Source organism: Ascaphus truei, chromosome 1, assembly GCF_040206685.1.
Source record: "Ascaphus truei isolate aAscTru1 chromosome 1, aAscTru1.hap1, whole genome shotgun sequence".
In the NCBI taxonomy this organism is placed as follows: Eukaryota; Metazoa; Chordata; class Amphibia; order Anura; family Ascaphidae; genus Ascaphus; species Ascaphus truei.
Genome location: NC_134483.1, coordinates 211,021,423 through 211,042,812, shown reverse-complemented (window position 1 = coordinate 211,042,812; position 21,390 = coordinate 211,021,423).

Sequence of the window (21,390 nt, the reverse complement as noted above, 5' to 3'; positions counted from 1 at the left end):
TTTGTTTATTGCCAAACATAACGTTTCTCATTGTGCCCAAAAATGTCTACCTTTGACTCGTCTGTTCAGAGAACATTTTTCTACAAGTCTCGTGAATCATCTATCTGCTCTTTTTTGTGAACTTCAAACAGCAGCAATGTGTCACGCTGTGTCACCACAAACTAGGCGGGACCATTGTGCTGAGGTGGGAATGGATATTAGCCACCCACAGCCACGGGGGCACGTCTTGAGTGTAGATTGGTCTGGATATCCGGGCTGGGGTAGGAGAGGTATGGATAGTAGAAGGTACTGTTAACCGAGTCCGGGGTTAGAGAGGGGGACGTAGTCGTATTACCGTAAGCCAAGGTCAGGTGCGGAGAGAGCAGAGTGGTCGTATTGCCGTAGCTAAGGTCGGGTGCGGAGAGAGCAGAGTGGTCAATTGCCATAGCCAAGGTTGGGTGCGGAGAGAGTGGAGAGGTTAATGCTGTAGCCAAGGTCGGGTGCCAGAGGTTGAGTAGTCAAGGAGGAAGCCGGGCCGGTACACAGGATCAGGACTGCAAAACAAGACAGGACTAGAGAGGCAGAGAGTGATGAGAAAAGCAACAGGTTCTATGTAGGCCAAAGTGCCAGTGGCACAGCTGAGCATAAGTACTGCTGCGACACACTTTATTCGAGCAAATACCCAGTATGTACCTGGCAGATACCTGGAATGCGCCGCTCCTCACCTCAGACAAGCCCCGTTGCGTTTGCCTTTCCAGCCATGGTTCATGCCTGGCTGACGGGCGGCTGATCTGTTAATTGATAATGATTAGGATTTAATAGGCTGCAATGCTTCGCGTGTCTACCAGATGGCATAAATTTATGACTTGTAATGCAGTATATATATATATATATATATATACTGTGCAGTATTGCAGCCAGCGGGAATAAAATGCTTCAATCCCTGCCTGGAAAATAACGCAATGCACTCGGGCAGAAAACAGTCACAAACCTCAATACACCCGAGTATACCCGAATTCGTGGGACTAGCCGAGCTCGAATAAAGTGTGTCGCCAGTGTAGGCAAGGAAGTCCAATGGGAAAGCAGGAGCTTGGGGTGTGCGTCCAGCGAGGGCTGACATAGGGCAGAGTGCAGGTGTAGGAAGTGCCTATGGAGTAGGGAGGCAGGGCTAGGTGCAGAGGTGCACTGCGTGCGCGTGATCACGCCTCCGTGCACGTGACCGCACCTCGTGAGCGTTACTGCGTGTGCACCGTGGGATAATCCTATTTGGATGGTGCTGTGCACTCGCGAGTGCGACGGTCAGGCGGCATGGGGGGAGCCGGGACCGGGAGAAGCAGAGGAGGCTGTGGCAGTGCGGGTGAGTGGGGAGTGCGCAGACGGTGGAGTTGCTCCCTGAGCCTCACACAATGTTCTTTTTTGTTGTCTTTTTGTGATAGTTGAGTAATGAACACTCACATTAGCCAAGAACCCAGCCAATGCCGGTCACAAGCCCGGATGAAAAATGGGGAGTGTTGGTTCCCGTGGCTGCAGAACAGGAAAATTAACCAAGAACCCAATGGCAGGACAACAATTACAAAGCATGGAAACACTAGAGGACGTATTGAACATCCTGCCGCTGGCCTCTACAACGCATCGCTTTGTCTCTGTATTGCGTGTTTTCTGGGGACAAAGTGTGAGTTCAATTGTCTTACAGTCCTATATAATACTATTGTCTGCATACTGGTTGCACTATGTTGTGTTCCTCTATTGTTTCATGATTACGCTGTGAACGTCCTGCGCTCCCCTTGCTGTGGAAGAATACAATGAAGATATAGACTCAAGAACGGTCTATAAAGGGTTGTGTTTGAGCTGCTTTACAATTAATATATTATTCACACTTGGTGGTGTTTATTTATTTATATCACATTGTTTATAAACATTTATATTAATTTTTCACTTGGTTCACTAGATATATATTTTTCACTTGGTTCACCATTAATTCATGAACATACAGAACCCATATAAGCTCATATTGAACCCCCAAAATAACCACAACATATATACAGTATGCGTATAAGTGTCAAAGAGGAGTGCTACTGAGCATGGCAATATATATTTAAAACCAGAGACAGAACATGAAACACAGACAGAGCCCAGTGCTACATCCATTGACACAAATACATGGTACAGTGCCTACATATATATATATAAAAAAACAAATAAGACTGCGCCTTATAATGTGAACCAATCCCCAGCTAAAGGTATAACAATATAATAATTATATGAACCAATTAATGTAGGATGTAATAGATATCAATCGGATGATGTAACAAACAAGATCAAATATATAAAAAAAATAATTGTATAAAAAATATAACAAAATATATATATTAAATGTATGTCTATATATTGCTGGTATATATAAAACTGAATAGAGTAACATATACCACCAATGGATAGGACAAGGGAAATAATGGAAACAGAAAAGAATAAAACAATAAAATAATAAATACAATTGCATGAACTGATGAAAAAGTCCAATAATATATGGATCAGTAGTAAGATCTTGCTGCAAACAGGAACATGCTGCCTTCCATGGTGAACCAACGAATTCCAAGCCAATCTGTACAAAAACACAAAAAAGAAAGCGCCCGATCCTAGTGCAATATGTTCAAAAAAGTATACATTTATTTCCCTAAAAAATCCAACAAAATGCTAACTCACAAACAACAGATTAAAAAAAGCGTTTTATGAGATATACTCATGCACCGGACGAGGATATAGCTACTCAGCTCACTCCGTGTCTTCACCGCATGGATCTGCAGTGCTCCACTGGGTCTCTGTCCAGCAGGAACTCAGGAAGCGACACTGTAGTTCAGATAGTCCTCCAGAAACAAGGCTGGTGTGAAACAAGTTCCGGGCACAAATGTGTACCGTATCTGAGCTGGAAATAGTTGCCTCTTTCGTTTAATAAGTCCAAGATGCAGAAGGTAAGAACCCACTTCAGCAACGCAACATACACCCTATGCGTTTCTTCACATTATGTGATTTCATCAGGGGATGGATCTAGGATGTAGCATCATTAGTATATATATAGATAAAACAATCCCATCAGAAGAAATATAGCTAATTGATTTGATTAGTATCAGTTGTGGAAGACTTATGTTACATAACCCTTTGTATACCATACAGAAATAATCCTAGTGGGTTCACAGCAATATTATGTGACAAAAAAAATATATATATAAAAAAAACAAAAGAATACATAAATAGAACCTATCATTATATAACCAGTCTAAGATAATAAAAGCAAAAAGTATATATAAATAAATAAAGAGATGTGGAGAATATATAATAATGACTCCATGATATTTGTATAAAATCTATATAATATCTCTCCCTCTCTCTCATATATTTGAATGTAACTAAGCAATATCAATTAGATATGTGATGGAATACATTACTGTTAGGCACAGAGCTATATACAGTAGATGTGCAGTATAGAAAGATACTCATAGTATATGAATATAAAAATAGTAAGACTATTCAATAGCAGTAACATGAGAGAGAGAGAGAGAGAGAGAGAGAGAGAGAGAGAGAGAGAGAGAGAGAGAGAGAGAGAGAGAGAGAGAGAGAGAGAGAGAGAGAGAGAGAGAGAGAGAGAGAGAGAGAGAGAGAGAGAGAGAGAGAGAAAACTAGAATGAAATACATACATAAATATAAACACAAGAATTATATAATAAAAAATATAAATATATAATACGGATAAATGAATATAACAAACATTTGTATTACATAGTAAATAATAAATATAAAATAGAACAAATTGTCCAATTTGGTCAACTCAAGTGTTTGGTTAAAATATCTTTATAACAGTCAGTACTGACTCATTTGAGGGGGGCTTGTATGAGAGAGCCAAATTAATATAACCAACCAAGATATGATAGACATATTGTTCACATACTGTATATCTGTCAGATAAAAGAGGGACTATTATTGCAGAAAGGGACTAAGTATACAATCTAATATAGATGATGGTAGGGTAATAAGATCATATGAATAGTTAAATGTCAGGAACCCAATGATACAAATAATGAAAGAGATAAAGGTGATATGTGTATGATCAACCAGTGTGTGATTAAAGGTCGTAAAAGCAGGGAAAGGGGAGGAAGGGGGGGGGGGGGAAGGGAACAGGAGGAGGGAGGGGTGGACAGAGAAAAGAAAGAAGTAAAGGAACCAAGGGTTTGTATCCGAGATCAAAAGTACTACATCCATTGACACAAATACATGGTACAGTGCCTATATATATATATATATATATATATATATATATATATATATATATATATATATATATTTATATAAAGATTAGAGAAAATACATATATATATATATATATATATTTTTTTTATATATATATATATATATATATATATATATATATATATATATATATATATATATATATATATATATGTATTTTCTCTAATCTTTGTTTCATTAAGCTTTTTTGGTATCTTTATTTATATACTTATATATACATATTTTCATTTAGATACATTCTAGCTTTTTGTTTTGCACTCAGTATTCCTTTATTAGTAGTCACTTTCCATATACATTATTTTTGGCTGTCACTAGTATATCTATGTTTTTAAGTAAGTGTGTCTTGCTGTATTTTCAATAAAATCTTGTTCATTTGTCTATCTCGGCAGAGCATCTGGTTTTTTAGAGCTATATCTTTCTTTTTATATTTTTGGTGGTGTAATTTAGAGTGCTATTAAGGGGATTGTCTTTGTCCTTTTCAATTGTGTGTTTTATATTTATACTTATCCCCCAGCACCATCAGGTTCTTTCCCTTATATTTACTTTAAACTGACTTATTTTGGGATTAGTATTTTATCTTACCCAATGAGTTAGTATTATTTTAGGACCTGAGTTAACCACTTATATTTGTGTTGAGCAACATACTTTTTTGTGTGTTTTATATATATATATATATATATATATATATATATATATATATATATATATATATATATATGTATATATATATATATATATATATATATATATATATATATATATCTTTTGAATAAAATGGTCTTTTAGTTTAACTCTTTGGCCAAAGTGTCATAAGCCCTTGAGCTCCTCCAAGGCAGACCACGTCTCAAGGGTCCTAACACTAATATAAATTCTTAATAACCTGTTGTTAGGAATGTGAGCACACAGCGCCTCAGGCGGAGCTCATGGCTCTCTCCTTACACTGCTCAGACCCTTCCACTACAACCACACAAGCCTCCTTCAGCTTCAGCACTTACCCCTCGGCATGGTGGGACACTTCACGAGGTACTTCCTCCACGCTCTGCGCCGCAGCCATCGGCGTGGAATTGCCGCCCCGCGCGCACATGCGCACCCCACGTTGCTTCCTCTCATGCACACGTCGGACTTACAGTGCACACACAAAAGCCCTTGAACTTATCCCCACTCAGGCTCCACCCCCAAAAACCGCACAGTTACAATCTGCACGCCCCCTCTCCTGGTTGGCTGTTCCAGCTTTATATACCCTCTCTGTTCTGTGCTTCCTCGCTCGTCATAGTTTTTGTATGAGTGTTTCACAGTGCTTGTTCTTTGATTCTCTCGGTTTTGACGCGGCTTGGCAGACTACCCCCTTTGGCTCTCGACTTTAGATTGTTCCTGTTATGTACCTTCTGGCTCCCTTCGACCATAGCACTCATCTCGATCCTTCCATACGTCTCCTATCCCTGATCTCGGCAACGGCAACGACCATTCTTCTGGAAAAACGGTACCCTCAAGTATTCACACAATACACCCCATCTGTCCTGGCACCATCTAATACTACAACCCGGACATGTCCCTCGCTCTGTCGGTGTGTGTATTCATATCTGCCACCTCAGTTCTAGGGACAGGTCTGGTCTGCGGGCTACTCCGGCGTAACATTATGACGAGCCCACAAGACGCAGACCAGGCCGAACTGCGGCAAGCAATCTCTACGCTGATACAGCAAAACCAGGCCATGGCCGATCAGATTGTGGCCCTATCACGCCAAATGGCCAAACTTTCGGCTCTGGTATCGGAAGCACCTGTTCCTCTTTCTCCTCCACAGGCTGCAGAACCAGTCAGACCCAGTAGTCAGGACGTGAAGATACCGCCTTCCAAGCCGTACGCTGGCAATCCGCAGGAGTGCAGAGGTTTCCTTAACCAGTGCGAGGTTCAATTTGAAATGGCACCCCTTCCGTACGACACCGGCCGGAAGAAGGTAGCCTACGTGTACAACCTACTGACGGGCAGCGCACTGGCATGGGCCTCGCCAGTCTGGGAGTTGCGCCCGGACCTGACACAAGGCTACCTAGCCTTCAAGGGTGAGTTCTGACAAGTCTTTGATTTCCCTGCACGCCGGGAGATGGCGTCTGTTTCCCTCCTCCATATAACTCAGTGGCGAAGATCGGTGACACAGTATGCGGTGGAATTTCGCATGCTCGCCGCCGAGACGAACTGGGGACAAGAGCCGCTCGTCTCCGTCTTCTGGCAAGGTCTCTTGGAGTCCATCAAGGACGAGCTTGCTCGGCAACCCAGGCCAGACCAATTGGAGGCTCTCATCGACTTGGCCGTATGCATTGATCAACGCATCCAGGTACGACGCTCAGAGCGTCAGCATGCCCGGCCACTAACCTTCCAAGCACCCTTCCCCAATTCTCCTCTGGTTCCTAGACTGCTTCCTTCGCAGAAGCTGGCACTGGAGCCTCCCGAGCCAATGCAATTAGGGGTGCAACAGATCCGGAATCCACTACGACAACATCGCTACGCCAGCGGACTCTGTTCTACTGTGGATCCCCTGAACATCTGGTCCGTGCATGCCCTTTGCGTCCAGGAAATGGGAACACTCAGTGAGTATGGAGGGGCTCTCACTGGGTGTTATCTCTTCTCGTCCCTTCCCCAAGGAGGCACTGCCTAAGAAACTTACGATTCCTATTTCTCTCGCAGGCGCTGAGTTTCGCACATCTACTGCTGCCTTTATCGACTCCGGTGCTGGAGGAAACTTTGTAGACCTCGATTTCGCCAAACAGAACCGGATACCTTTGGTGAAGAAGGCCCAACCTATTGCCTTGGTTGGGATTGACGGACGGTCGCTGTCTCCAGCCTTTATCTCGCTACAGACCGTACCTCTCCTCCTATCTACCTACTCCCACAGTGAGACCCTGGTCCTTGACGCCATCCAGGTCCCAGGTACGCCGGTAACCCTTGGCCTACCTTGTTGCAGAAGAACAACCCTCCAATTGACTGGGTCTCACCTACCCCCATCACCTGGAAACCGAGGTCAGGGAAGTCTTCCAAACTCTTGGCTAACACAATGACTCAGGACTCCATTCTTCCCCCTGTGTACCACCCTTTCCGCGAGGTCTTTAACAAGGTCCACTCAGAACAATTGCCTCCTCATCGGTCCTACGATTGCCCCATCGATTTGGTCCCAGGATACACCTTGCCCAAGTCCAAGACTTACCCATTGTCGATACCTGAGTCTCAAGCCATGGAAGACTACATGAAGGCGAATCTTGAGAAAGGATTCATATATCCCTCCAGTTCCCCGGCGGGAGCAGGGTTCTTCTTCGTGAAGAAAAAGGATGGTACTCTGAGGCCATGTATTGATTACCGGGGCTTGAACGGTATCACCATCAAGAACCGCTATCCTCTCCCCTTGATCACGGAACTCTTCGATAAACTGCGTGGGGCTAAGATATTTTCCAAATTGGATCTCCGTGGGGCTTACAGCTTGGTCCGTATAAGGCAGGGCGATGAGTGGAAGATGGCCTTCAACACCTGCTGTGGGCATAATGAGTACCTCGTCATGCCTTTTGGTTTATGTAACGCCCCGGCTGTCTTTCAGGACTTTATTAATGACGTATTTCGTGAGGTGCTCAACATGTTTGTTATTGTCTATTTAGATGACATTTTGATCTTCTCCAAAAATCTCCAGGATCACATTCGTCACACCTCGTACGTCCTCTCACGTCTACTCAAACTTCACCTGTACGCCAAACTAGAGAAGTGTACCTTCCATCAACGCTCTACCCAATTTCTGGGCTACATTATTTTGGACGAAGGCTTTTTGATGGATCCAGGTAAACTCTAGGCAGTTACGGAATGGCCCAGACCAGAAACTCTCAAGGCTATCCAGCGCTTTTTAGGATTTGCGAACTACTATCGGAAGTTCATTCGCAATTTCTCCACTCTAGTGGCCCCCATCACGGCATTGACTAGGAAAGGGGCTGACCCTTCTGCCTGGTCCGCCGAAGCTATCTCCGCCTTCCAGGCCCTTAAAGAGGCATTCGTCACGGCACCGATCCTGCGCCACCCCAACACGGATCTTCCCTTTGTAATAGAAGTTGACGCATCGGACTGCGGTGCAGGGGCTGCACTATCATAGAGGTACTCGCCCCAGGATAAACTTCACCCTTGTGCGTATTTCTCCAAGAAATTCTCCTCCGCCGAGAGGAATTATGACGTCGGCAACAGAGAGTTATTTGCTCGCTGGGCATTCTTCTTCTCTTGCTTCAACTATCACCTACTGCACCGACACACTTTATTCGAGCAAATACCCAGTATGTACCTGGCAGATACCTGGAATGCGCCGCTCCTCACCTCTAACAAGCCCCGTTGCGTTTGCCTTCCCAGCCTGGGTTCAAGCCTGGCTGACGGGCGGCTGATCTGTTAAATGATAATGATTAGGATTGAATAGGCTGCAATGCTTCGCGTGTCTACCAGATGGCATAAATTCATGAATTGTAATGCAGTATATATATATATACTGTGCAGTATTGCAGCCAGTGGGAATAAAATGCTTCAATCCCTGCCTGGAAAATACCTCAATGCACTCGGGCAGAAAACAGTCACAAACCTCAATACACCCGGGTATACCCGAATTCGTGGGACTAGCCGAGCTCGAATAAAGTGTGTCGCCAGTGTATCCTATATCCCGGGAACGAAGAACGTGAAGGCAGATGCGTTGTCCAGACAATACTCCTCGGAATACAGGCCTGAGGCAACTTTGGAACCTATCCTACCCCCCGAAAGAATTTTGGCTACTTCCACCTTCAAATCGCTAGACAAGATCAAAAGGGACCAGCAACAGATCCCTTCAAACACGGCGATCCCTTCAAACATGGCGATCCCCTCTAACAGGCTCTTCGTCTTGCCCAGATTCATTCAAGAGGTCCTAGATTGAGGGCACTCTTCTAAACCCGCAGGTCACCCAGGCTTCAGAAGGATGTTAAACTTAATTCATCGGAATTTTTGGTGGCCCAGTATGTCTAAAGAAATTGCGGAATACACTCGCGCTAGTCCTGTATGCGCCCAGAACAAGACACTTCCACAGAGACCTCAGGGACTTCTCCTCCCATTGCCAGTGCCTGCTCATCCATGGTCCCATATCTCCATGGATTTCATATTCGACCTCCCTAGGTCTAGGGGCTTCAACACCATTTTAGTTGTCGTAGACAGGTTTTCGAAGATGGCCCACTTCATCCCCCTCAAGGAACTGCCCTCCTCTCCCGCCCTAGCAGACATTTTCTCCGAGCATATCTTTAGGATCCATGGCATTCCGTCTTCCATTGTCTCTGACAGAGGATCCCAGTTCGTCTCCAAGTTCTGGAGGACCTTCACTAAAAGACTGGCAATTGTCTCTTCCTTCTCCTCTGCATACCACCCCCAGTCCAATGGGCAGACAGAGAGAACGAACCAGTCGCTGGAGAAATATCTCAGATGTTTCATCTCCGATTCCCAGGAAACTCTTACTCAAGGCAACAAACGGTGAGCTTATATGACCACACTTTGATACCATGCTTGTTAACCTGCATATTTTAACCCCACACCCCTTTGCAACTTATTTCACTGCAGCCTCTCCCAAAACTGACTGCACAAAAATACCTCCCACACCAACTCAGCCGACTGAAACCCAGAACTGACTCTAGCATTGCAATGCAGCAAAACATTTGACAAGGAACAGGCACACCCCTGCTGTTTAGTCTCCGCACACTCACAACAGCTCCATGCAGCACTGCCTACCTCTGGCATCATGAACCTGCTATGTATCTTAACTTTTTTCTTTCTTCTGGCCTCATGGAGATGTTACTCCTTCTATACACTACAAACTCCTCCATCCTGGCCCACACCCAACATCACCATACACCCTGGACTACTCAAAAGCCTTTCACTATCTATGGAATGTTGGTGGAGAACTCTAAAAACCAGCACACCAAACACTGCTCACTCTAATGGCAAACACCACAAATTTACAACTTGCAAACAACTGCCCAAATTTCTGTTCATACTATTATTCTCTTTAGCAGGTGATATTGAACCTAACCCAGGTCCTCCCATTTCAAATCTGTCCCATGCCCCTGAGAATTCCACCTTTAAATTCCAAAAAGGTCTATCTGTCGCCCATATAAATATTCAGAGCCTGCTGCCCAAACTGGACGAACTAAGGGCATGGTGCCTTATGCATAAACCCAAAGCCATCGTTCTTACAGAAACATGACTAACCCATAAAACCCCTGATGCAAATATCGCCATTCAGGGATACTCCATTTTTAGGAGAGATAGGTCAAAGAGAGGAGGAGGGGTGTTATTTTATATTGCAAACACATTACAATTTACACTGTTAAATTGCCCCCCAAGCCCACGCTCTTTTGAAATTCTAGTTGGCAAAATCTGCCTCCCCTTTTCTAAGCCCATCTTGCTCGCTGGCATCTACCGCCCCCTTAAAGCACCTCTACAATCCCTGACTGATATCACCCAATTTCTTGGCTCCATTTCCTCTCTGAATGAGAAGAGTGAGCTGCTAGTTCTTGGGGATTTCAACTTCAACTGGCTTGACCCTAAAAACCATAAAATCCAGATACAACTCAAGTCACTTAACCTATCACAACTCATTTCCTAACCCACATGGACAAACCTGAAATCGCATAACCATTCCTTGCTAGACTGGATTCTCTCCTCAAACCCCAGCAGAATCCAATCCTCTGGCATCCTTCCTGACATTTTCCGTGACCATGCAATAGTGTACTGTGTAAGGAAAATTAAAACGCCCCATTCAAGCCCTAAAGTTCTCCTCACTAGAACATTTAAAAACTTTAACCCACAACAGTTTCTGGATGACCTTACCAACAGCCCATGGCACAGAATCGATTTAATTCCCGACCCTGATTCTGCGCTCGACTATTTCCAATCCGAGTTCTTAAAACTCTGCGATACCCATGCTCCACTATGCAAAATAAGGGTACGGGGGGCCCACCTTCCATAGGTTACAACTGACCTTATTGCACTCTACCAGCTCAGGGATACCTTGTGGAAAAGCTACAAAGTAACTGGCGCTACCAAGGATCTCAATCACTACAGATGCCTGCGTAACATGTGCACAAGGCAAACAAGGCATGCAAAAGCACAATATTACTCTGACAATCTCCACCAAAATACATCAAACCCAGCAAACTTCTGGAAGGTTATCAACAATATATTCCAGCCTCCTAACCATCAACAACCAAGTAATATCACTAAGGGGCATATTACTCTGACAAACCCCACTGACATTGCAAATGCATCCATTGATTACTTTGTGGGGTGTGCCACTAACTTATTAGCGAAACGCAGCCCAAACCACAAACCTGAATCTCATCCTGGGAGTGCCCACATAGCCCCACCCCTTCCCAACACTGCCCACAATTTTCAATTTGGCCCAGTATCTGAAGAGGAGATTACACAAGCGCTCCTCAAACTAAAACTAAGCAGCCAATGCGGACCTGACTTGCTACAATCTAGGTTCCTACGACTTGGTGCCCCAGTCATTGCCAAACCAATTGCTTCCATAATCAACTCTATCCTGTCTGCAGCCCATATCCCTAAGACCTGGAAAACTGCCAGAGTTGTCCCAATCTTCAAAAGTGGGGACAAAAACACTGTCTCAAACTACAGACCAATCTCACTTCTCCCAATTCTATCCAAAGTCATGGAAAAATGTGTCCACTCCCAATTAAGCGACTACTACACCAAGACAAATTTCCCTAGCCAATTCCAATCTGGCTTTCATCCCAAACACTCCACCGTAACTACCCTGCTAAAAGTTTGCAATGAAATCCAGTGTGGAATGGAACGGGGACAACTCACTGGTGCAGTATTCCTAGATTTTGCAAAGGCTTTTGATACAGTTGATCATGCTATCCTGCTTAACAAACTCCAGAGCTCTGGAATAGGGAAGCATGCTTTAAACTGGTTTCAGTCCTACCTATCAGGAAGATCCCAACATGTGTCCATCTCAGGCTCTAACTCCAACCCCCTGGATATCACCTGTGGTGTCCCGCAAGGCTCCGTTCTGGGGCACCTACTCTTCTCAGTGTTCATTAATGATCTTCCCACAGCTTGTAAGGAAGCCTCAATACACATGTATGCAGATGACACAATCCTATATGCACACAGCCATAGCCTCTATGACCTTAAACACATACTTCAGTCTGACTTTTTGAGACTCGAAAACTGGATTTCCCAAAACACTATTTTTAAACACTGACAAGACTGTAACAATGGTATTTGGGACCAAGACTAAATTCTTAAAGCTTCCAGCGACTGAGCTCCATATTAGAACCAACACTAACACCACCCTAACCCCTGTCACTAGTTTTAAATACCTGGGCTTATGGTTTGACTCCCACTTAACATTCGGAATGCACATTGATACCCTGACAACCAAGACCTATGCCAAACTAGTGGTACTTTACAGGAACAAATCCTCCCTAAGTCTCCTGGTCAGAAAGCGTATCGCACAGCAGATGCTAATGCCAATTATTGACTATGGAGACATAGTATATGGCACGGCACCTCAAACCCACCTTAGCAAACTTGACACCCCCTACAATTCAATTTGTCATTTTGTTCTGCAATACAACTACAACACACATCACTGCGAAATGCTCAAAGAACTAGATTGGTCATCACTAGAGTATAGGCGTAAAGTTCACCTTTCCTGTCTTGCCTTTAAATTCTTTATGGGCAAGCTACCCAGCTACCTGAACAAGCTCCTCACCCCTACCACATGCGCACCTATCATCTGAGATCAGACTCCAAAAGACTGTTCATGGTCCCAAGGCTCAACAAAGTATCTGGACGTTCTTCCTTCTCTTACCGTGCACCCCAAAACTGGAACAACCTACCAGAGACTCTCACATCCACCACTAGTTTAAGTTCTTTCAAATCTAAGGCTGTCACACATTTTAATCTGGTCTGTAACTGTTTCATTCGCCCATTATATATATTTTCTTTAACTGTGCATGCAATGTCTTGTATGTAACTGTATTTGTAACTGTTCATTTATGTAACTGTATTTGTAACCATGTATTATTTGTCTTAACTCTGTGCCCAGGACATACTTGAAAACGAGAGGTAACTCTCAATGTATTACTTCCTGGTAAAATATTTTATAAATAAATAAATAACTCCTCCCGTGGGTAGAGTACGCGGTCAATTTGGCCCGAAGTGAATCCACCCGAGAATCTCAATTTTTTGTCAATTATGGGTTTCATCCTCCCTGCCTACCTATTTCCAATGTTGCTTCTGGGGTACCGGCGGTAGACGAACGGATTTCAACTCTCCAAGACATTTGGTCCAAGGTACAAAAGTCTCTCCACATGGCCGCCGATACTGCTAGACTTCAGGCCAATCGCCACCGTCGGCCGGCACCCAACTACAAGCCAGGGGATTTAGTATGGCTCTCGTCAAGAAACATCCACTTGAGAGTCCCTTCCCCTAAACTGGCTCCTAGGTTTTTGGGACCCTTTCCCGTCGTGGAGCAGATTAACCCAGTGGCGTTTCGCCTTAAACTACCACCCTCCATGAGGATCCCAGACGTTTTTCATGCCTCGCTATTAAAACCCCACATTGCCTATCGTTTCTTTTCTAAACAGACCAGCAAGCCAGATCCAGTCACGGTACTCAATAACGAGGAATACGAGGTACAAGCCTTACTGGACTCCCGCATCTCCAGGGGGCAGCTTCAGTTTTTGGTCCACTGGAGGGGTTTCGGACCCGAGGAGAGGGCTTGGGTTCCGCTCAAAGACATCCATGCGCCCAGCCTCTGAAGACTTTTAGGAGGAAATTTCTGGACAACCCGTTCTTGGATCGTCATTAGGCTAATCCTGAAGAGGGGGGTACTGTTAGGAATGTGAGCACACAGCGCCTCAGGCGGAGCTCACGGCTCTCTCCTTACACTGCTCAGACCCTTCCACTACAACCACACAAGTCCCCTTCAGCTTCAGCCCTTACCCCTCAGCATGGTGGGACGCTCCACGAGGTACTTCCTCCACGCTCTGCGCCGCAGCCATCGGTGCGGAATCGCCGCCCTGCACGCACGTGTGCACCCCGCGTTGCTTTCTCTCATGCGCACGTCATACTTACAGTGCACACACAAAAGCCCTTGAACTTATCCCCACTCAGGCTCCACCCCCAAACACCGCACGGTTACAATCTGGCTCTTTCTGAGTGTCACCTGAGCTCTAAGAACAGCATCCAATGCACTGAAGCTCCCTGGGCTCCTCCAGGCACGCCCCCTCTCCTGATTGGCTGTTCCAGCTTTATATACCCTCTCTGTTCTGTGCTTCCTCGCTCATCATAGTTTTTGTATGGGTGTTTCACAGTGCTTGTTCTTTGTTTCTCTTGATTTTGACGCGGCTTGTCAGACTACCCCCTTTGGCTCTCGACTGCGGATTGTTCCTGTTTACGTACCTTCTGGCTCCCTTCGACCACGGCACTCATCTCGATCCTTCCATTAGTCTCCTACCCCTGATCTCGGCAACGACAACGACCATTCTACTGGGAAAACGGTATTAAGCAGATATGTTTTTAAGTATATATGTTTCAAGTATTTATGAAGTTTAAAAAGGAAGGAAGACTATTGAATCACTCACTCATCTCTTCTCTTTCCTCAGGTAAAAACATATTCCAATTGTCTGTCTATCCTGATATCCTCCCATGCTGTGTATTTAGTTCTATTTAGGTAAAAACATATTCCAATTGTCTGTCTATCCTGATATCCTCCCATGCTGTGTATTTAGTTCTATTTAGGTAAAAACATATTCCAATTGTCTGTCTATCCTGATATCCTCCCATGCTGTGTATTTAGTTCTATTTAGGTAAAAACATATTCCAATTGTCTGTCTATCCTGATATCCTCCCATGCTGTGTATTTAGTTCTATTTAGGTAAAAACATATTCCAATTGTCTGTCTGTAAATCATCCCCCTACTGTCTTAATTTAATTCAGCTTTCACACTTGTGCAAGGCAAGGCAACACCCACCTTAGAAAAACCATTTGCTTTAACTACCCTCACATGTGCTAATTAAGTTTGTTGTGCCAACCAGGTGACTTTCTAAAAGTATATAAGTAAACTCCTAACAGCCATTGCTGCTAGCAGCCATGCTTTTAAGCAGATATGCTTTTAAGTATATATGTTTCAAGTATTTATGAAGTTTAAAAAGGAAGTTCAAAAAGAAGTGGAAAAGTGGACATCACCTACTGCTTCTGATTCCTGCTTTTGATCTACGTTGGAAAAGAGGATATCATCTCTCTAAGACTGCACATCTCAACACTTAACTATTGCTGTGATGCCGCCTTTATTTTTTATATTTGCTGCAACCGCACTTATTTTCAAATTATGCACTTCCTTCCACCAGTCTCCTTATGTCTCTAACTCTATTCATATATCTCCATCTCTCCTTTCTTCCCCACTTCTCAGTTCACATGAACTCCTTTCTTACCTGCGTCCTCTGTCACCACACAACTATACACCCTGCACTAAAACACACCCCTACAAATCATCCTCACACATCCTCTTTCTATCCATGCTTCTCCTCCTTGCTTCTGGGGATATCTCTCCCAATCCTGGTCCCTGCCTTATTTCTACTTGCTCTCGTCCTCGCCTCCCACATGCAACTTCTACTCCTTCTGGTGTTAACCCCTCCAACCTCATACCATCCCCTGCCACCCTCCCTCCTCTCTCCCTTTCTCCTGTGCCCTTTGGAATGCTCGCTCCCTCTCTAACAAGTTCCTCTCTGTGCATGACTTCTTTCTCTCTCACTCCCTGCTTCTCTTTGCTATAACTGAGACCTGGCTCACTCAGTCTGACTCTGCTCTGGAAGCTGCCCTCTCTTATGGTGGCCTTTCCTTCTCCCACACTCCGCGCCTTGATGGCAGGGGTGGAGGTGTGGGGCTCCTGCTCTCATCTCTCTGCCGTTACCGAACTATTCCTATTCCCCCCTCTCTTGCCTTTCCCTCCTTTGAGGTTCACACTGTCCAGATCTTCTCTCCTCTCCCTGTTCATGTGGCGGTCATGTATCGCCCACCTACCTCTACTCATCCCCCTTCTGCCTTTCTCTCTCACTTTGAATCCTGGCTCTCTTTCTTCCTCTCCTCAGACTCCCCTGTTCTTCTCCTTGGGGACTTCAATTGCCACATTGATGACCCCTCTCTCCCTTGGGCTTCCCGCTTTCTTTCTCTAACCTCTTCTTTTGGCCTTCAACAGTGGACTGCAGCCAGCACCCACAAGGATGGCCACTACTTAGACCTGGTTTTCACTAAAAATTTCTCTCTCTCTGATTTCTCCATTTCCCCTTTTCCTCTCTCTGACCATCACCTCATCTCATTCTCTCTATCTCGCTTCTCAACTTCTCCACCTCCATCTACACCCTGGTTCTGCAGAAACCTGCGCTCTATTCACTTACCTGACTTTGAGTCCACGTTACACTCCTCCCTCTCCTCTCTCAGATCTGCTACAGACCCTGACAAACTGGTCAGGAACTACAACTCTGCCTTGTCCTCCTCTCTTGATCTACATGCCCCGCTTTCTCTCTGCCGCACTCGCCCTTTTAACCCTAGACCCTGGCTAAATTCCCACACGCGCATGCTGCGTTCCTCCACTCGTTCCTCTGAACGCCTCTGGAGGAAATCTCATACTCTCGCAGACTTCCTTCACTACAAATTTATGCTATCCTGTTTCAACTCTGCCCTCTCGCAAGCTAAACAAGCCTACTTTTCTTCACTAATCAACATGCACAAGTCTAACCCACGCCGACTGTTCTCTGTCTTTGATACTCTACTCAAACCACCCTCCGCTGCCTCTCCTTCCTCCATCTCCGCTCAGGACTTTGCTGACTATTTTAAGGAAAAGGTGGAATCCATACGTCAGAACATCCCCTCTGTTTCTTCCTCCCATCCTACACCTCTTCCTAACTCTCCTCCTGCCTTCCTTGACTCTTTTTCCACTGTCTCAGAGGAGGATGTGTCGCTGTTGATCGCCTCTTCTCCCTCTACCACTTGCCCTCTTGACCCCATTCCCTCCCATCTCCTAAAACCTCTTGCTCCTACTATAATCCCTATGCTCACGCACATTTTTAACTCCTCCCTCTGCTCTGGAACCTTTCCATCCTCCTTCAAACATGCAACAGTCATACCATTACTCAAAAACAGCAAGCTTGACCCTACCTGTCTTTCTAACTATCGGCCTGTCTCCCTCCTGCCTTTTGCCTCTAAACTCCTTGAACGTCTTGTATTCGCTCGCTTGCTCCATTTTCTCAACACCTATTCTCTCCTAGACCCTCTACAATCTGGCTTCCGTACTGCTCACTCCACGGAAACAGCCCTCACTAAAATAACTGACGACCTCCATGCTGCCAAAGACAGAGGTCATTACACTCTGCTCATATTACTCGACCTCTCTGCAGCATTTGACACCGTGGACCACCCTCTTCTCCTTCACATTCTCCATACTCTTGGCATTCGGAACAAAGCTCTATCCTGGATCTCATCCTACCTCTCCCATCGTACTTTCAGTGTCTCTTCTGCTAATACCTCCTCCTCCTCTATTGATCTCTCTGTGGGGGTACCCCAGGGCTCTGTCCTGGGACCTCTTCTCTTTTCTCTGTATACACTCTCTCTAGGTGACCTAATAACATCTTTTGGGTTTAATTATCACCTCTATGCTGACGACACACAAATATATTTCTCAACACCCGACCTTACACCTACTGTACAAACCAAAGTTTCTGAATGTCTCTCTGCTATATCATCCTGGATGGCCCTCCGCCGCCTTAAACTCAACATGGCTAAAACAGAGCTCCTCATACTTCCTCCCAAACCTGGCCCTACTACCTCCTTCCACATTACTGTTGGAACTACGATCATTCACCCAGTAGCCCAAGCACGCTGCCTTGGGGTCACACTCGACTCCTCTCTCACATTTGCCCCTCACATTCAAAACATTTCTAAAACCTGTCGCTTTTTCCTCCGCAATATAACAAAGATACGCCCTTTCCTCTGTTGCTCGACTGCTAAAACTCTGACTCAGGCCCTCATTCTCTCCCGTCTTGATTACTGTAACCTCCTGCTGTCCGGCCTTCCTGCCTCTCACCTGTCTCCCTTACAATCTATCCTTAACGCTGCTGCCAGAATCACTCTACTCTTTCCTAGATCTGTCTCAGCATCTCCCCTCATGAAATCCCTCTCCTGGCTTCCGATCAAATCCCACATCTCACACTCCATTCTTCTCCTCACTTTTAAAGCTTTACACTCTTCTGCCCCTCCTTACATCTCAGCCCTAATTTCTCGTTATGCACCATCCAGACTCTTGCGTTCTTCTCAAGGATGTCTTCTTTCTACCCCCTTTGTATCTAAAGCCCTCTCCCGCCTTAAACCTTTTTCATTGACTGCCCCTCACCTCTGGAATGCCCTTCCCCTCAGTACCCGACTAGCACCCTCTCTATCCACCTTTAAGACCCACCTTAAGACACACTTGCTTAAAGAAGCATATGAATAGCACTGTGGATATTCTAAACACGATACATAATGCTTGGCCCCCTGCAGACGCACTTACCAGAACTCCCTCCTACTGTCTCTGTACGTTCTCCCTACCTACCAATTAGACTGTAAGCTCCTCGGAGCAGGGACTCCTCTTCCTTAATGTCTAAAGCACTTATTCCCATGATCTGTTATTTATATTATCTGTTATTTATTTGATTACCGCATGTATTACTGCTGTGAAGCGCTATGTACATTAATGGCGCTATATAAATAAAGACATACAATACAATACAATACAATACACCCCATCTGGCCTGGCACCATCTAATACCACAACCCGGACACGTCCCTCGCTCTGTCGGTGTGTGTATTCATACCTGCCACCTCAGTTCTAGGGACAGGTCTGGTCTGCGGGCTACTCCGGCGTAACACCTGTGCATTACCAGGAAGAATGATTTATAATAAATCTGTCAAAATTAGTTGCATAGTTCAAAGTCTGATTGAAGCTCTTATTAACCCATATAATACCAGGAAAAGCACTCTGTATTAGATTTGTCGCAATCAAACTGCATTCAACAGAATTGCAAAACATACAGAAACCCTATAAGCTCATATTTCCTGGTAATGTACAGGTTATTAAGAATTTATATTAGTGTTAGGACCCTTGAGACGTGGTCTGCCTTGGAGGGGCTCAAAGGCTTACGACACTGTGGCCAAAGAGTTAAACTAAAAGACAATTTTATTCAAAAGATATATATATATATATATATATATATATATATAATCAAAAAATAAATAGATGATACCGTTCTGTGGCTAACGAAATGCTTTTATTTGTGCGAGCTTTCGAGATACACTGATCTCTTCTTCCGGCGATGTTACAATGAATGAAGCATCCTTGCTTCATTCATTGTAACATCGCCGGAAGAAGAGATCAGTGTATCTCGAAAGCTCGCACAAATAAAAGCATTTCGTTAGCCACAGAACGGTATCATCTATTTATTTTTTGATTATTGAAGCTCGGCTAACACGGTACTGATACCTCTACATGTATATATATATATATATATATATATATATATATATATATATATATATAAACAAACATCACAGCTTGCACTCAATGTACTGGTTCATATAGACAGGTGCTAGTCTCAAATAATAGAAAAACAACATTACCATTCTTGAGAAAGGTCCTTTTCCAGGACGGAAACGTCGGATTGGGTGACTTATCTTTTCTATTCAGATGCCCAATACAGTTTTTCATGATTACTGAACCGAGTGCAGTCTTTCTTTACTGGACGAGAGAATGGTAATGTTGTTATATATATATGCACTGTACCATGTATTTGTGTCAATGGATGTAGCACTGGGCTCTGTCTGTGTTTCATGTTCTGTCTCTGGTTTTAAACACCATTAATTCATGGTATGAATTATTATCACTGATGCACTAGCACTTTAAAGTATTGATTATAATTTTTACCTGGTTGAAGAGTGCCCGATTACACACCCCTTGTTCATTGGTTAACTATGATGACCAATTTGTACAGAAGTTACCAGTACATCCAAAAATACAGTTCTGGGAGTAGCGTTGGATAGTGAATCCATTGTAAAGTGAGTCCCATGTTAATCAGTGGCGGTTAACACATTGGGGCGTTGGAAAACACATTCTGGAGTCGAAAAATGGTCCTTAGGGTTGCATTGTAGAGCTTTGGAAATGCCATTCGTTGTAACGTGAAACATTGGATAACGAGGACCACCTGTATGTGGATTTATGGTTATCACTTGTGACTCTGCAGCGTTCTTCATCCTTTTAGGCTGCCATCAGTTGACAGTGAAATAGTCCATTTGTATACCGGGACCTGGTAAGGGTGAGGACACTAGTGAGGCTAGGAGAGATGTCACATTGGTTAGACAGTTAACCCGATCGCCAGAAAGCAATGCTAGTTAGGAGTGGTTTTGCCGAAGTGTTTTATATTCCATTCAGTAAGAACACCAAAATGATAAATCCCTATTTATCATATCCAGCAAGTGATTTGCTAAATGATGTAATTGATACAGAATTTTTTAAGTGTCATATACATCATTCAATGAGCCGATTAATTTAGTGAGGCAATGTGAGCACAGGGCACTACTAGCAGAGGCGGACTTTGAGTTAGCTTTCAGGTTGCTTCCTATTTACCCAGACTGTTTTAGTTTGTTGGGTTTTCAGTTGGGTGTGAAAGGGGTTCTTATTATTTAAATACGTGTCTTCTGATGGGTTGTTCAATATCATACTATTATTTTGATGTATTCGCAAAATGTTTACACCAGGTGTTAGAAACAGAGATACGAAGCAACTACATAACACACTATTTGAATGATTTTCCATTTATGGGCCTGAAAGCCACAGGCACTTGGGAGAGGCTATTAGTATTTTTTCAGTGGATGGCCAAACAATTTGAGGTGCCTTTGTCAAGGGACAAAACAGTAGGCCTAGGAACCAGCTTATGTTTCCTTGGGATAGAGATTGACATACTGTACCAAAGAAATAGAATTTCTCCTGCCGGAGGACAAGCTGCAAAAGCTGAGGGGGCT